Source organism: Sciurus vulgaris, assembly GCF_902686455.1.
Source record: "Sciurus vulgaris genome assembly, chromosome: 15".
In the NCBI taxonomy this organism is placed as follows: Eukaryota; Metazoa; Chordata; class Mammalia; order Rodentia; family Sciuridae; genus Sciurus; species Sciurus vulgaris.
Window position 1 is genome coordinate 64,118,124 of NC_136476.1, and position 5,501 is coordinate 64,123,624.

At 38.3% G+C, this 5,501-nt stretch overlaps 1 long non-coding RNA gene across 2 annotated transcripts; it reads right to left on the reverse strand.

Moving 5' to 3' along the window:
- Positions 1-305: 305 nt before the first annotated feature.
- LOC306645035 lies at positions 306-3,430 on the reverse strand. 2 transcript variants are annotated; one of them, XR_013759514.1, is made up of 3 exons: positions 3,209-3,430; positions 1,748-1,823; positions 306-862 (listed from the first exon to the last, which is right to left on the reverse strand). It is a non-coding gene; the product is annotated as an uncharacterized lncRNA (long non-coding RNA). The 2 variants fall into 2 exon arrangements; XR_013759515.1 differs by having other exon boundaries at positions 306-2,147.
- Positions 3,431-5,501: the final 2,071 nt, after the last annotated feature.

Here is a 5,501-nt window from a genome sequence, read left to right on the forward strand (position 1 = left end):
CATTAAGTTGGAGACTTCTAAGGATGTCTCAGGCAGGTCGGACTTTTGCCATAATCCCTAAAGTACAGGAAGTGTTTCTCATTTTTGACAACTCCTTACATTGTCTTATAACCTTGAATTGACCTTGTCCTCAAAATAGACATCAGAATATCCCTCATTCTGAATGTACTATCTGGTTTTCCTTTCTTTTAAATTGCCTTTGTGGAATGAGAAATTTCATGACCTTCTCCACTACTAGTGACAGATTAAAACGATTTGAAACTGTTGGAGATGGGGTATGTGCAAAGGAGTGCCTTTCTTTTTGTTTTACTTCTTTCTTTCTTTTTCTTTTCTTTCTTTTTTTTTTTTTTTTTTTTGAAGATGGGAGTTTAAATAGTGTTTCAGAGTAAAAAATGATATGCAATGCATTAGAAGGTGTAGGTTATTTAATTCCTTTGTTTCCATATTGTTTGGAAAAGGAGGATAAGCTAATTCTTCCTGGTAGGGCTTGTTAAGATTTGGGGGGGAGCATAAAATTGTGTGACACGTATTAATTTATGCCTGCTATATGCCTGGCACTGTGTTAGGTGCTCTGTATAAGACGGACATGGCCTCGGAAGCTTCAGTGCTACAGCATGCCTGCCATGGAAAAGCAGTGTTTCCATGTGGATTGGAGAGCTTGCAGATGCCACTAGCATTGAAATGTGACTTGTTGGAGTCTGACTGCAGGAAAGGGCCACTGCACATGAAGGAGCAAGAAGAATGGTCCCAAGTCAGGGCTGATAATGAATCTTCAGAACAACATCATTTTCACAAATTCACCATGGTCTCAAGTCTTGGATCCACAGTCCTGAAGGTCCAGAAAACCACCTTATCAAGACTCCTAGAGAGAAGAGTTTTTCAGTGACATGCTGCTACTCATTTCATACGTGATTGATTTGAAATGCCCATTTACTACTCTTCTGTGGTCAGAAACATCCCTTTCTCTATCTACTACACCATTTTCCCAACACCAAGTTACCTAGAAAGTTGAATTAATCATCAGAATATTATTTGGAGTTCTTAGAATATTGTTTGTAAGGCTTGGAAAATGGGTGAAGGCAGGCAAGTATTTTTTTGAAATTTTCACCTGAAAAATTGCCACATGACAACAAATGTTCTTAGGCAGACTGAAATTTAGTTTGTATCTGATATGAATATTTTTATTTTTATTTTGTATCATAGGTGGGTAAATGTATGTCTTATTTTTACTGCTACTTCCTTATCTTCTGTGACTAGTGTTATTACACTTACTACCACAGCAGGGGATAGGAGTTACTACTATGACTGTATTAACTTTCCATGTATGAACTCACTTAATCCCCAATTCCTCCCTGAGGTGTAGACCTTTATTACAGCCCTCAATTTACACTTGCGAATGAAGCATGAAAAGTTGAATTGTTTAAAGTCAGTCAGCTATGAGGTGGCAGAACCAGAATTCAAAACCAGGTTGCCTGGCTCTAGATTCTGATGTATCCATCTGAAATCACGTTTCAGAACAAATTCAATCAATAGTAGTTTACTTCAGTTGTTAGCCTTATTAGAACACAGCTAGGTTCGAGCAGTACCAGAAGAGCTCAGCTCTCTTTAAGCAGCAGTCCTTTCTTCTTCTTTAATCCTTAGAACCTCAATGAGGGGAGGAGAGCTTCAAAAAAATCTTGAGCTAAATCCAAAAGACGATCTGAAATACTTTCTGAAGGTCATTGTCTAACAGGAAAAGGTGACTCACCATATTAACAGATCCTATTCCAAGGAGAGAATTTGAAGCTGAAGAACATCAGAAGAGCTTTGCAGAAGCTTGACCTCTAGTGAATTAGAGAAAGCAGCCTCTCATCACCTACTAGTGCCATGAAAAGGCCTTGTGGTTACAAAGGCTCTGAAGAACTCAACTCAGTGAGAGTGGGCATGAGGGAGTTTGGCGGGCAACTGGTAAACCAACAGGTGAAACCAAGCACTGCAGCGGAGGCTGTATGGAGGTATACAACTGAGGTTCAATAAGTGTTTGTTGAAATAGAAAATGACTTTAAGTTATCATGTCTTCTTGTTATTCCTATGCATGGTGGCCTCCTCTTGGTGATTGTTCAAAAAGGGTATCTGCTTCAGACAACCGTACATGTTTTCCATGTTTGCTGGTTTAGAAAGAAAGGGACATGTTGAAGACATAAAGAAGATAAGGTAATCTTGTTCCAGTGGTACTCAAGATATTACAACTCTCATAAATCAGACTAAAATTCATCATTATGCATTTATTATATTTGAAATTAAATATTGGGACACAAATATCTTTTGGATTTGAAATCTAAACTGATACATAAGGAAAATGGAAGTTGTTGATATCTCATAGAAGAAGAGAGTAAATGAGAATGAAATGTATTGATGTGCAGAGCTACCACAAGGCTGTGGGAACCTGTTAGAGGGAAGACGGCTGAACAGTCATTCATGAGCACAAGCCATGGGCCGGGCCTATGGTAGGTGCTGGGAATCTAAATATAGTTCATGCTTCATTTACTTCTAGTTGCGACCCACATCCTACTCTATGCTTTCTGGACACACCAGGCGGCATCTTACATGAAAGTGTCTTGTGTTGGTCCACTCTGTGAAATGTTCCCACAAGTCCTCTTTAACTTGCTACCTTGGGAGTCATTGCTCCTGCCTCCCAACCCCACCACCAAGTGACCCTACAAGACTTGGGCATAGCTACTTCTGAACAGCCTCATTTCCTCAGTAAGGGTAAGATGTTTCTTAAATTTCCTAAAGGGCTAATGCTCTCCAGAGTCCTCAGCATAGCAAAATCCTTGTTTTCTACACAAAAGTAAGGAAATTGTCCCACTCCACTGTTGTCTTTTGCTCTATTATATAACTTATAATCCAAAGGATTTCATGATAGTCTAACTGAAAATAGCTCTTTCACTTTCTTCTCATGGTTCTGGAAACTGTTCATGGAGAGGTGTTGGAGTGCCAACCTCTGGGATAACAACTGCTTTCCTTGTCAGCACATGTATCTATTTTCTCTTCGAAATGTTCTTGGGAATAGTCAGCAGCCCACCATAAATGTCTTCAATCATCCAAATTCTGATGGAGGCAATTTGGGTCCCACTAGAACTCTTTGATACAAGAATAAATAAGACCTTTCCCTGTATCTCAAGGTGTCTGGTGGCCCTCGATGCTTTACTGTTGTGATACAACTTACCTGAGTATTGTGGATGTGGGGACAACACCACGGCAGGATCCAAGGAGCTTTTCTGCCCCTCTTGGCTCTGCTCCTTACCCAGCTGTGTGGCCTCCAGGAAGCCAGGATTCCTTTTCATGCTCAGGATCCTGATTTAAGAAAGGACACAGGGCTAGGGATATAGCTCAGTTGGTAGAGTGCTTGCCTCACAAGCACAAGGCCCTGGGTTCAAATCCCCAGCAGCGAAAAAAAAAAAAAAAAAAAAAAAAAGAAAGAAAAAAGAAAGAAAGGAAACAAATCCTGTATCTCATGGGAAGGGTGTTATGATCAGGAGAGTTGATGCATGTGGGCAAGTTCTGCAACAATAGACTCCATTTGCCATAAGCCCAGACAGTTAGTGACTTTTCCCTCTGCTTCCTAAGAATCCAGAACTTCCTTTTGATAAAATATTTATCACACTGTTTATTTGGCTGATTCTCACAGTAAACCATCAGCACCTTGAGGGCAAGGGTTTTCCTCTTGTTCTTTTTTGGATTGTGTGCTCCCATAATGGAGCCAGTCATATAACAAATTCTTCAAAAATACATTACAACTGACCACAAGAATGAGTGAAAATTTTAAATTATATTCAGGTGTTCTGAGTAATTTTGTACAAATATGTCACCTTCAGAACTCTAGTTTCCTAATTACTAGTGGGGAAAATACATTATGTCAGTCAGCATTGTGGATCAGAAGCTACATGACTTCTCATATCACAAAATTTCAGCCCAAAGGGTTCTTACAGTGATTAAGTCCAAATTCCTCCATCATACAGATGAGGAATTTGAGGTTAAGAAAATGTGTGTGATATGTGTAAGGTCATCTGGACAAGTCCAAGACCTCTGGACCATCAATTAAGTTTCCTTATTTGTTTGAGATAGGGTCCTATGGTCTTGCCTACACTAGTCTTGAACTCATGGTTCCAACATCAGCCTTCCAAGTAGCTGGAACTACAGGTGTGCACCATTGCATCTCACTAGTTCAGTGTTCTTGATGTCACAGCTTGAAATCCTTAAATGGAATTTACATGGTTACCAAACAAGAATGATTTTATAATCTAGGGTATATTGTTGTGTTCTAGATAATACAACTGTTTCTGGAAGAACATAGATACTCTGGCTAATGAGAAGATAATTCCTAGTACGGGGCTATGAATTGAGAACAAACTGTACAATATTGTTCAAGGTGGATGTTAGTTACCTTGAATGAATCAAACTCAAAGAGCAATAAATGTATTCCCATAAACCATGGACCCATACTGAAATCAAATGGCTTCATTCAGCAAGGCAAACTCCTAGGAAGCTAAACAAAACTAGGTGACTTATAAAGCAATGCATGGTGAAGAGAAGAAGTTGAATTAGTTAAAGAAATCTCCCAATTGTAGAGGTCAGTTCCAGAATCGGTCATCCACTTCACAATATGTCTATACACTATATTTGGTGTTAGAGACTGCTGAGGGGGTGAGGTATGGTTTCTGTTCCCAACCCTCACCAAGCCAGTGCACATCATATAGAATACTTCTCACCCAGTTGAGAAGTAAGATGCTTGATAAATAGCACAAATTTTTAATTTTTTAAAAATCAAAGAACATCTAGATAAGTGGAGAAACATATTACGTTATTGAATTAAAATACATATAGATATTGTTTTTCCCAAAACAAGCTCAAGCAAGTTATTTTGCAGATATAGCAAAGTTCAGCCTAAAATGTATGTTGAAAGTCAAAGGAACGAGAATATCTAAAACAATATTGAAAAGCAGTATTAAAGTAAGAGGCATCCAGCTACCAAGACTCATTATATACCTATAGTTATCAAGACTACATGGTATTGTAAGAGGAATGGACACATGAATCAATGGAATCAATTACAGAGTCAAAAACAGATGCACAGTTTGTTTCTTTACAAAGGTATCAAAGCAAATCAATGTAGAAATAATAACATTTTTAATAAACAGTGCTAAACAATTCGACATCCATGGGCAAAAATAAAAAAATCAGTAAATAAACTTCAGTTTGAAACTCATAGTTGGTATAAAAATTAACTCAGATTGGTCAAGGACTTAAAGCAACATAAAACTATTAAAATTTGAGGATAAAACAGGATAAAATCTTGGGAGTTAGTAATAGGCAAAAAGTTCTCCGACAGTAGACACATGATCCACAAAAGGAAAAGTTGATAACTCAAACCAGCACAATTTAAAACTTTTGCTCTAAAAAGGGCCTTGTTAAAATGATGAAAAGAAAAGCCAGAGACTCAGAGAAAATACGTGGGAACA